We start from the raw sequence: 12,904 nt of genomic DNA on the forward strand, positions 1-12,904 counted from the left end.
AGCTTTTGCAGCTGTTTTTAACTTTGCCAGCAGAGTGGGAGAGAAGCCAATAGGGGCTCTTTTGAAGACATACGAAGACAAATATATCTCAAAGGTTAGTTATGGAAGTGAGATATGGGGCCACATTAGTGCAGGGGCAGTGCTAAGTGCACAAAACTCTTTCCTGCGATGGGCCCTTTCTGTCCCACAAAGCACCCCATTTTATGTCGTGCACAAAGAGTTGCGGATGTCTTTCCCCTCAGATGTACTGGTTTTCCGTCCCTTGGCATTGTGGCTTAATATTTGGGCTAATTAAGAAAATACACTTAGCAAAGACGTCCTACGGGAAGCCCTTTCACTTGACCATGTCTCAAGCATCCGATGGCTCCACTACATAAGAGTTGGACTCTCCAGGGTAGGTAGGAACTATTTGCTAACTCTGAGAGCATATGTAAGAGGGATCTTTCTCTGGTCAAAGAGTGTTTTTTAAAGAATGAGCTGCTGTGATAGAGAGGGAAATGAGCTGTGTAAGCCTAGTGTGCGTAAGTACATTTTGTTAAAAACTGTACCAACCACAGAACCTTAACTTCTAGGGCTTAAAAGCATCCATGATCGTTTTCTATTGACCCGGTTTTGGCTCAACCTCTTCCATTACCTCATGGCACACCCTCGCGGCTTCCACAGAGGCCTGTGCCTCATGCCCTGTGGCTGCAACGGTGAGTCTCCTCAGGACATGATGCACTTTTTAATGTTTTGTAGTTTTTCTGCTGTCCCTAGAAAGGTATTTATTATTCCCATTCTCAAAAAAGCGGGTTTTAGGAGGGTGAGACTTGCTCTTATCTTTTTACAACTCCTCTCTAATGACACTGTTTTGCATACGCTTAACTTTTCACGGGTCGCTGTTAGACTTAGGTCAAGCTGCGATTAACTTCTGTACTGTAATTCATGAATTTTTATCTTGTGTTCTGATTAATTTGGACATGTTATATTTGTCAATCTGTAACTTGGAAGATGTTTTATCATTTTATGTATGACTTTTATGGTTTTCTTTTATAAAACCGAATAAAGTTTGTTGATAATAATCACTAGGGAATTCATTTACAAGGTAGCATGGTATCTCTCACAATAACTCCAGGAGTCACAGTCCACACAATGTACATGCTTTGTTCCCCCTACTTCCAAGTTTACATGTATCCCCAATCACCTGCCCAACTCTCTCCCTGCTGATGCCAATGTGGTCCTCCGTCAACCCACAGACCATATTTTTGGCCCCTTTGAAAGTGCCCATACAATAAAAATGCTGCAGTTGTAAATACATATCAACTACCATTTGTTGTGTTTGAAACATTTTATTGAATAATGAAACCTAATAAACATAAGCTGATTATTAAAACAAAACAAAACATCAGTTGCCATACACATAAGAGACAAAATTTGTACATAAAAATCAACATACTGTAACACAGCAAAGTTATGTAGAGCACAATTCTTAATTTCGGGCAATCTTTAAAGTTTAACAATAGAAACGTTCATAAAGAACAGGAAAGGAAAGAAAGAAGGTGGGATACAGTGATTTCATTAATGTAATGCTTCCTACATATAGAAAAAAAAACTAATTATTTTCCTTAAGCAATAAAGTCTGCAAACTAAAATACTAAGAGAAATATATTGAACAATGAACATTTCATGTGTAATTTGAATTTAATTTGAATGTTTTAACCTCCTCAGCATTATTTGACTCATGATTACAACCTGAATGCTTTCTGGAAAGGAACCGCCTCATGGGGTTCAAATCACATCTTTTCCAACATTAGGATTAAAATGATAAACTTGAATTTCAATTCAATTCTTGGAGATCAACAACTTTAAATATATACAAAAACCATACACTTTGGTAAAATTGTCACATAAACTTGAATTCAATCCACCTTTTTAATAAACACTTCCCATTCCAGCAAGCATCACAGGACCACTTGTGGTTATCTTCCCAATTAGTGATAATGTTTCTGATGTCAACAACAATAAATATGTTTAGAATTTTACCTCTGAAAGCAAAAACATGCTATTTCTGAATCATGGTGCAAAATAAAATGTAGGAACAGAAGGGCATCTTTAGGTATAGCATTCATTAAGGTTTGACCATGCTTGAAACTAGAATTCCTGATTGTTTGGACATTTAAATGTCATATTTTTGAAAGAGTTCTAACAGACCAGCAAGAGTTCCGCGAAAAATAGAAGATGACTGAATTGTACTTAGAGAAAATGTGCTGATAATTAATCTATTGATGTAAAATACAGTGGTCAGGCAATGCTTGTGAATCGAATCTATTCAGATTTTAACTCCATAGTTTGTTCAATAAATTGACTGAGCATAATACTTGAAGGTCCATCTCTCAGATCAGTTCTATTACAGTTGTATTTGCGATAACACTAAAAGATCAATGATATATAGATTTTAAAAGCCATGGGTGGAATTGATCCTTGGTCTAAATCTAGATTATTGTCTGGAATAGAAACCAGTTCAAACAGATCAAATTTAAAAGGAGTGAATATGTTTGTTATATTGGTTTAGAGTAAACCCAGAAGACACACATTGGACCTAAAACTCAGAAAATGTATCTAAAGATTATGATTACATCCTATGTATGTCCATAGACCGCTTAGGTGCTTTCCTGTTTAAGTGACAACATTTGCGAATATATTTAACAAAACATTAAAGCTGGATGTCAGAAAGTCTTTAAGTATTGTGTAAGAGTTATGTGTAATGGTTTTTATTTGATCTGAAGCAACACTTACACTAAATAGGTACGTGCACAGGTTATCATTCAACTAACATTATTAGCAAACTTAATTTGGAGGGAATTGAGAAAAATTGTCTCATGTACCAAGGGTTTTATTGTTCAAAAATCCACTGGTTGGGTAATTCACAGAGTTTGCAAATGCTAAACCCCTTTTTGAAATGTACTAAGCCCATTTAACAATTCAGAATTTGAAAGGGGAATGTTAATAGTGTCCCTTTTGAATATGTAATACATCCTTAAGGTATGTATTAAGCTTTGAAACCATATGTGGACTGCAAAACAGTAACAGGAGGTAGTAACCCGAGGGGGAGTTTCTGAATCTGAAAGTAAAATGGGGTGCATTAAAAATGCCTTTATTTAAACGCAATAACAGACACAGGAGTGAGCTGACTCCACAAGCAATCACTTTTACCAAATGGATTATTAATGCAAGAACCTCAGTATTTTCTATATTGCTGAAATGTAGTCTCTAATATTTTTGAAATGTGGTGTAAATATTTGTTCCTGTTATTTCCCATTTCAATATTGTCATGAAATGTACCTATTCTTTTTGTCAAACATATTGAAATATCTTTTTTTTAATCTGTTTTATTTTCTAAATCAGGAGTAGAACATAGGTCCAGATGTGCACAGCGTTAAGCCCACAACCCATTGAGGGCCGGCCGCGTTGGTTTCAAGAGTTTCCCAGCATAGAAAAAGGCAATAATAAACTAATTGGAACACAGCATGTCGCCTACAACCCATGTTAGGCCGGCCGCGTGATCTAGTACATATAACAATATTAGCGTGTTGTGGGAAGTCTCAGGACCTGTTTAAAACCAATAACATTGAGAACACAGGCTAGAACCCCATATAAAGTGGATAGCGGTAGATGGACAGAAAAGGGTCGAAAAAAGAGATAGAAAGGAGAGGTATACAGCAAAGTAGGCGGTTGGGTGGACGGACGGGAATAGGTGTGTGATGGTGTCAGGTGTGGCGAATGAAGGTCTTAATGCTTGTTGAAGGGGTTGACGGGCACTACTGTTCTAATTATGTGAGAAGCCTGTTAGGATCTGGCGGAAGTATAGCATCCTCAAAGAGTCGCAGCGCTTTTTAACTTTTGAGGGTAAATAACGTGCATGTTCTATTTTATAGAGGTATTAAACTAAGGGTCGCCAAACAGCTGTGAAGCGGGTGTCTCGTGATTGCAGTCGCGCTGTAAAAAGTTCCATAGTTATGACATACCACTAGCGCACAAACCAAGCGGCAATTGGGGGAGTCTCCGCTTTTTTCCAGTATAGTGCTATAAGTTGTTTAGCCGCCCCAAGCATGTGAAGTGCTATAGTCCAATCGCTGTGAGTGAGTGCATTTAGGTTATCAGGTTTGAGGTACTGGGCTTCCCCCTGGCTGTGGACTCAGGCAGGGGGAAGCCCAATACCTCCTTAATATGACTAAGGACTTCCTTCCAGAGCAGGATCAGGAGTGGAGAATCCAATCAAATGTGATCATAGCCCGAATATCCTGGACTTGCTGCTAGGGAGGATAGACCCAAAACTGTGCTGTGTCCAGAACCGCTCCGATGAAAAGGAGCTTATAGGAGGGAATCAGGTGCGACTTCAGCACGTTAACTGTGAACCCCAGCAAATGCAGGAAGTCCGTCGTAGTCTGGAGGTGGGAGACGACAGCCTTGGCGAGCTCGCCTTCAACAGCCAGTCGTTAAGATAGGGGAAGACTGGAACCCCTGATCTGCGCAGATGAGCTGCGACCACCGCCATCACTTTCGTGAACACCCGGGGGGGCTGGTAAGGCCAAAGGGTAGCGTGGTAAACTGTAAATGCGTGTGGCCTACCGTAAACCGCAGGTAATGCCGGTGGGCAGGCAAGACGGGGATGTGAAAGCAAGTGGCCTGCAAGTCCAACGCTACCATCAAATCTCCAGGGTCGAAGGCAGACAAGACCTGAGCCAAGGTTAACATCTTGAACTTCTCCTTTCGGAGGAAGCGGTTGATGTCCCTGAGGACTAAGATAGGATGCATGCCTTTGTCCTTCTTCGGTACCAAGAAGTAGTGGGAGTAGCAACCCCGACCTAATTCTGGCACAGGGACGCGTTTGATAGCTCCCTTGGCAAAGAGATCCATAACTTTGTGGAAGAGAAGGGCCAAATGATCCTCCAACATGGGATGAAATCACCATAAACGGCATGACCCTTATGCACTCCGCTGCTTGCGGAACTCCGCGTAGACCCAAGAGTTTTTTTGTCACTTTGCGGAGTTCCTCACTGAGGAACTCCGCATAGGCTTAATCTTATTATTAATAAATAGATATCAGTCATATGTTAAGAAACAAGGGTGAGTAGAAACCTTTTGGGTGGAGTAAAATTTAAGACATTATTATTGTGATTTTTGGGCAATTAGTTGATTTTTGCAAGCACTAACACTTCTCTGTGTATAGTAGAGACCTTGAGAGTTTTGTAACTTTCAGATACTCAAATTGTGGATTCTGTTGCAATTAAAAATATTTCCAGGCCTGAAATTTCTTTGGATGTTGCATGCGGGCAGCCTAAGTTATCCTGCAAGAGTTTCTTGATGAATTCTATTGCAACTACAATATGTGCTCTCTCATGTAAAGTCAGGTTGTTAGAAGCTTTTCTGCAAACTCAAGATACACCTTACTTTTCACCTGGTGTGGATGCATTTCTCATGTTTAGTGAGATCTCTTTTCTGAGTATAATGTTTCTGGCTTTCCCCTCCTGTATATGGCTTTAGTCCAGTGTGAATTCTCTCATGTGAAATGACATTGTATTAAAGACTTTGCTTGCATTTCGAGCACTCATAAGGTTTTTCCCCAGAGTGGGATCTCTCATGAAGCATAACACTGTCTTTCAGATTCAACCTTTTATGGCATAAGGATTTTCTCTAGTGTGGAGTTTCTCATGGTGAAATAGCGTTTTTCTCTGCAGCTTTTCTGGCATTCAGAACACTAATAAGGTGTTTCATCAGTATGGAGTCGCTTATAGTTAGTGAGGCTGTGCCTATCAAATAGGAATTTCTGGCATTCACAGAAATTGGTAATGTTTTTCCCCTGTGTGCGACTGCTCATGTAGAGTGAGATTGAGTTTATAATTGATGATTTTCTGGCATTCGGAGAACTGAATTATTTTGATGGTGTGTTTTCTTATGGCGCTAGTAACCATCTCTACCTCTGAATCTTTTCTGACATTTAGAGCACTGATAATTTTATTCACCAGTGTGGATTCTCACATGTTCAGTGAGATGAGATTTTTGGCTGAAACATTTTTGGCATTCGGAGCACTGATAAGGTTTTTCCCCAGTGTGGGTTCTTATATGCTGAGTGAGACGGCTTTTTACACTGAAACATATGTGGCATTCGGAGCACTGATAAGGTTTTTCCCCAGTGTGGATTTTTATATGCTGAGTGAGACTGCTTTTTTGAATGAAACATATCTGGCATTCAGAGCACTGATAAGGTTTTTCCCCAGTGGGGATTTTTATATGCTTAGTGAGACTGCTTTTTACACTGAAACATATCTGGCATTCGGAGCACTGATAAGGTTTTTCCCCAGTGTGGATTCTTATATGCACAGTGAGATGGCTTTTTTGACTGAAACATTTGTGGCATTCAGAGCACTGATAAGGTTTTTCCCCAGTGTGGATTCTTATATGCTGAGTGAGATCCCTTTTTTGCCTGACACATATCAGGCATTCAGAGCACTGATAAGGTTTTTCCCCAGTGTGGATTTTTATATGCTCAGTGAGATTGCTTTTTTTGACGGAAACATTTGTGGCATTCAGAGCACTGATAAGGTTTTTCCCCAGTGTGGGTTCTTATATGCTGAGTGAGACTGCTTTTTTCACTGAAACATGTGTCGCATTCAGTGCACTGATAACGTTTTACCCAAGTGTGGGTCCTTGTATGTTTAGTGAGTCTTTTTTTGTCACTGAAACATTTCTGGCATTCAGAGCACTGAAAAGGTTTTTCCCCAGTGTGGATTCTCATATGCTCAGTGAGATAAGATTTACGCCTGAAACTTTTTTGGCATACTTTGCACTGAGAGTGGTTTTCCCCTGTGTGCATTCTGTCAAATTCTGTGAGATATGATTTATGGCTGTATCTTTTTGGGCACAGGTAACTTTTTTCCCTAACTTCGGTTATTTTGCCCTCAATTTTAGAGTCGGGCTTGTTTAGATAATGTTCAGCACTTATCTCTAAAAGAAATTGTGTGTAATCTTCTCAACACTTGAATTGAGCAAAAAATGTCGGGAAGCAGTCCTGTAACACCTGTTGAAATCTTTCTAACAGATAATAGTCTTTAGGTAATAGCCTCTCCGGCAGCAACTTAATTTGTGACTGAAGTTTTTCTCAAATCTATTTGTATAGGTTCTTAGCAATGCAGTAATAAGGTGTTAGTCTGATATTTAATGATTAAACTGATAAGTACCTTTTTGCACTGGTGTAATGGCAGTAACTGAGGGCGTTTGAACGTGCAGAGTACTATTGTGGATCATTAGTCGCAGAACATCAGTTCCTTCTACCCTTTCTATGTTTGGGGTAAGTTTAAGGTTTGTAGTTCTGAGGATGAGGATTTATTTACATTAGATATAGCGCAACAGTGCTCCTTTAATCCATTTTTATATTTAACAGTTTTACATATGACTCCTGCACAACAGATAATGTTGAGGCGATTTACATAGAATTACAGAACAGTACACAATAAAAAGGAAACAATCTGAGATGGTCATTAACACAATAAAGTGGTGATTTTTTAAGGTTTTCGAAAGAAAGAGCAGAGTGGGTGAAGGTGTTTTATATCCAGAGACAGATAGTCTCAAACTTGCGTAACTGGTTAAAAACGGTTGTTGAACAAAGGTGATTTTCCAATCTTTTGGTTGTTAACGTGTCAGCTTCGGAGTCTTCTTTCAGCGTCTTTTCTTTGATGGTATCCAGAAGAAACCTTTAGTTGTAACTTTCTTTTATGTAGTGTGTGCTTCCTCTCTAAAATTACATGATGCTTTAGATGAACGTTATTCTGTCATGCTGAGGCAATTTGTCTTTCTGATAATATTTCAGATGAGGATGCTGAAGCGGTCTTTCTACATTATTTCTGATGCTGTGTGCACAGATATGGCTTTGCTCTGGGTTAATGAAATGCACAATTAAAGACTTCACTTACAGGTATAGTACTTTCCTTGCCACACTTAGATTTTTGGAAATTGTTTAAACGTAGAATGCTGGATGTCCTTCAGTTTTTCAAAATAATCCTTATGCCACTGACATTCAGTTGCGTAGTGCTAAATCTTGCTTTCTTCGTCCGTAATTTCAATCACCTATAGTATTAAAATTAAATAGTTAATACATGTACATTTCCAAAAATATAATTTACAAGCCAAATCAATGCAGAATTTTGAAAATGTTGAGCTATTTTTCAGACAGAGCAGAGTGTAGAATGGTAGCATGAGAGTACTTGGATGGAAGAGTGGGGATTTGTAGAATTTTCAACATTTTATTAAGCTCACAAAGGATACATGTACCCTATGGACTTGTAACATAGAATCCCAAAGGCAGATATTAAAGTCATATGGACTGGCACCAAACAGATATTAAAAAAACATATACTATTAATTAATTTGTAATGCAGATTTCTGGGAAGGGAATGACTCCTCCACGGACCACAGGCGTTTTCCCCTGTCCTGAGTTACCACCTACTTGTATCTGGTATCCTGACTTTTGAATTTTGGCCTCTGCCTCACGCAAATCTATTGTGTGCTGCGAGGACTATGCCTAGACATATCCCTCGACTATGGTCCAGAGTGTGAATCAAGGGCAATGAAATTAAGGCGTACTTTCATGTGTTCATTTTATTCCACCTGATTATCAGTTATTAGGTTTTTCTGCACCTGGTTTTACTGGGTGCAGAAAACCAGGACACAATCTTTTTCCAGACAGAAAAATTAGACTGAAAAGTCGCATAAGACTCTGGGTGCAGCAGAAGCAGCCAAGACTTATGCTGTTTTTTTTTACTAACTGGGTGAAACACACAATTCTTCCCTCTGTTGGTGTTCACAGTCGTAGTCGGCCTGTGATTCGGCGTTGAGTGCAGAGCATATCGGTTAGAGCCAAGGGTCCGAGCCGAGGAGGCGTTGACGAGCAAGCGGAGCGGAGCTTGAGACTCCTGCCCGGGTTTGTTTTGTGACCGGTTCCCACTCCCAAAGGTTTCTCCTGCTGCACCCTCGTCCTGTTATACGGGCGCTTTAAGTTCTACGGATCTGCTTTGGGGTCAGGAACAGCCGCTGCCGGCACCGCGGTGCTAAGGCGCTGCTGGCGCTGCTCGTGCGGCGGCTGCTGTAGGGCACCGAGGAGCACAGAGGGGCAGATAATGCCTGATTTTTGTCAAAAATGTGTTTAATATTTTTTTTTCCACAGTCCACAGGCAAAAATGACATTATCACTTGGTCCCACGCAGGGGATCATAAAGCCTCAACAGAATTATAACAGGTGGACAAAGTGCATTGATCAATATAAACCAGCTCCTCCTCTTATTAGATACGCCAAATGAAAGATACAGCTTCTAAGTGCCCCGGAGCTGAGACAGAGAGATAAAAAAGAAAAAAAAGAAGGTCATGCAACTTTGCTAAGCCAGCAGATAGGTCTAAAGAAAACTCAACTGCCTTCTGTAACGGTAATTTCTCCAGGTTGCTCCACCGAGGTGTTGTATGTGAAATAGCCAAAAAGCGTGGACAAACTCATCCTAACATTAGATAAGTAATTATGAATCTAACCAGGGACAAAGAAAAAAAAACACCTCCCACCCCACCCGTGGTGGCGGCGTATTCATACTAATGAGAGGTTGGTCAATACAGGAATTGTGATCAAAACTGGAAGAGATTGAGGGCACTGATGGTGGAGGGACACACTGCAGACGGAAGGCCCCGGGAGAGGAAGGAGGCAAGGGGGCCCCATTTAAATTCAAAATTCTTACAATTATCCCTGAAAATATCAGCCAGGCTAAGCAGTCTCCAAAGATGAGAGTGCCATAGGGAAATAGCTGGAGGAACCCTTCTCTTCAAGGCGGCTGCCAGGGTGACCTTAGCTGCCCCACATGCACCACTCTTAAAGTATGGGACTTAATTTTGGGCGACGACAGGTGGACTCCTTTTCCATCCCCATTCACTCCAATCCATTTCAATCCATCTTTCCCCCCGGCCCAATATGAGGGACCCTTTGATGCCTGGAGAAGGGGAGGCTGCTTAGCTCCAATACATTTGTTCCACAATTTTGATCCCCTTACTTTTGATCAATGTCAAAGGGACTTTGAATCAAAGAACATGGAAAGATATCAGTATATCCAATAGATGCACTGCGCCCTCACACCTCAGATACGGGAGGCTGCTACTCGACCTCTCACAAAATTTGAGGCCTTTCTCACCAAGACTGCTAACATGAAAGGGGTGATCTCATTTATCTATAGCTTCCTCCTTAAAACAGTGCTTTCCCCACGCCCCCGGAATATGTATATGTGGGAAGACTTAATTCACTGTCCTATTTCCGATGAGGAATGGACGCATCTATGGTCCGACATCGCACGCTTCAATCATCCCTCAGAACTCAGGGAACTGCCGCCTGATTTTACGTATACACCAATCATTGAGCAGAGCAGAGCTGAGCCGAGGAGTGGATGGAAGTGCAAACATCTGCCGTCTGTACTGGGACTGGCTCTGGATTCAGCTCTTGCTCCTGAACGATTGCCAGCATTCTCCCTTGTACTCTTGACAGCGATGAATAGCAACGAACAAGCAATGAACAGTGAGTGGTGAGTGACAAGTGGCAAGAGGGGTGTGGCATGTGGCGAGTAGTTAAGGTTAAGTCGCTGAGCCATTGGAGTCTGTAACAAGTCTGTAAAACAAAATCTGAGAAAGTATGCAAAGGGGAAAGTGACAATAGACTTTGACCCTATTGATGCACCCCTCGGCCCCTGAATTACTCTGCATGCCTAGACTACAGCCCTACCCGGAGCCCGGATATTAATCAATCGATTAATGAATTAGTTAATTAAATAAGTAACCAGCAGCACCGGCGGATTCTGTACTGAGGTGTGCTTTGGGGGTGTTTTCCCTTGGAGGTGTTTGGAGGTGTTTTTGTCCTATCAAAGCACTCTTTGGTCTTGTCACTGGCCCGTTTGATTCTCTGAAAGAAGCAAGACTTCTTCACCTTAGAGGGTGTATTATGAGGTCAGGAAAGGAGCGGCCACCTTTCCCTCCTATCAAAAGAAAAAGAAAAATACAACAAACACTAATACTAGATACGTTTAAAATAAAATAGGCAGGTGGCATATAGTCCTTTAAATCATCAAAGGTCCATACATTTGGGAAACTGGGAAAGTCGCCGTCAAAGTTTGATTTTATGAAAGATCCAACTGGTGCTATGCTAACATTGCTAACTAACCCATGTGATCTTCAAACTCCAATTAAACCACTGAGTGGAACAAATGTTATAGCCCCTAAGCAAGGAGTAAGTGAACCAGGCCACCCTGAGTCTAAAGCTGAAGTCGAACGAATGTCAAATTCAACTAAGGACCAAGTCAACCATTAGGGTCAAATAACGGACCTAGAGATGTTAACTATTCCACTTACTGGTCGTTCACAACAAGAGGACGTAAAATGCACAAATCTAACAATGGAAGATACTCAGCACTTACTACCAACTAGGCAGCCAGAGCCAATAGAATTGCAAGTAAAAATCAGACAAGCTAACGGTATAGGGGAACCATCTAATTTGGGACAAATAAATCAACCAGGGCAAGAAGCTCCAAATGAACTAAATGGTGGGGTGAAAATCATAAGGGAAGCCAATACCCCACTGAAATCGGATCTTACTCCGTCTAAAACAAATTCAGTTCAAAAACAGGACCAGCCGAAATGTAATCAAAATAACAGATCTCAAATTAATAAGGACGAATACAACAGCAACCCAGAAACTCTGCAGCGTTGGAGTACTCCGTATCAAAAAGAAGTTTTGAATAGTAGTCCACAATTCATTAATTCTTGTGACGAGGACCTGATTTTCAAGGACCACAAAAAGAGAAGTATAAGGACCTATCATTCATTAATGGGCAACACCATAGGCCAGGTACTCAGGTACCAGGAAGTGGGAACGCGGGAGCAATTTGGGATTAATTCTTCAAAACCTCGCAATTAACTCTGGAAGCTTTAACATAGCAGTCCAACAAAAAGGAGGTCCAAATAGATCTCTTGAGTGCTGCGTCATCCTCTGTTGCCGGAATTGAGCAGAAGATAACAACACAAAATAATCTAATAGTAAGGGCACAATCTCAGCCAATATCTACGTATGCAGAGTGTAGTTGTGCCCAACTAATTAACAAACTAGCTACCATTCCGGATATTTTTAAAACAATAATTGACGATGTAAAAGGGAATTTTCCTAATGTGGGAATTCAACCCATCAAGACCGACTGCCCCTCTAAAGATACAATAAAATGTAAAGACAATACTGTTGTTGTTAAAGAAAAAATAGATGATAAAACTGTGGAAAAGTAAATTTTGCCATATTGTATGTGCCTACGTGTTCCCCATCCTATGTTATATGTGCATGATTAATATGCATATGTATTCCCCTCTGATCGATTAAAGACGCAATTACAGTTGTGTCCATCTCTAGTATGCCAGTTTCCAGTTCTCGTGAAAGCAACGAGTATTGGCCTACGTTGTCACATTTTACAGTGTGCACGTTAATTCATTGAATTGTCCCCGTTTCTAGGCCTCAAAAGGGCCCGGACTCAGATTCAGCTCCTGTCTCCTGAACCCTCTCCGAGGAGCGATACAGCCCCCACCTGCATCCCTGACCCTTCGCTTACTTTCTTGCCACGCAGTGCCCGGCCCGGCCTACCTCTGCCTCCCAGTCTGCCAAGAGTATGTTATGCTTCTAGTTATCAGTCCAGCCCTCCTTCTCTGCATTCCTAAGCTACTGAATCGCATCAATAGTTTCCGTCACGGTCTAGCCTTTATGTCTCCATGTAAGAGAAATACTGTATTAATATTCATAGAATATTCCTCGCACACGCACTACATGTAGAATAATGCATGCACCAGTCTTAGTGTCTGTTCGCCTTTA

General features: G+C 41.0%; 2 long non-coding RNA genes across 2 annotated transcripts in view; both read right to left on the reverse strand.

The window, feature by feature from the left end:
• Positions 1-1,308: 1,308 nt before the first annotated feature.
• Positions 1,309-7,241, reverse strand: LOC144806616 (uncharacterized). The gene is made up of 2 exons (XR_013605853.1): positions 4,219-7,241; positions 1,309-4,155 (listed from the first exon to the last, which is right to left on the reverse strand). It is a non-coding gene; the product is annotated as an uncharacterized LOC144806616 (long non-coding RNA).
• Positions 7,242-7,378: 137 nt separating this feature from the next.
• LOC144806615 (uncharacterized) overlaps positions 7,379-12,904 on the reverse strand; it is a 32,676-nt gene continuing 27,150 nt past the window's right edge. Inside the window, exon 3 of the long non-coding RNA XR_013605852.1 lies at positions 7,379-8,103. This is a non-coding gene — a long non-coding RNA (uncharacterized LOC144806615). The remainder of the gene's footprint in view (positions 8,104-12,904) is intronic.

Source organism: Lissotriton helveticus, assembly GCF_964261635.1.
Source record: "Lissotriton helveticus chromosome 1_1 unlocalized genomic scaffold, aLisHel1.1 SUPER_1_unloc_9, whole genome shotgun sequence".
Classification (NCBI taxonomy): domain Eukaryota; kingdom Metazoa; phylum Chordata; class Amphibia; order Caudata; family Salamandridae; genus Lissotriton; species Lissotriton helveticus.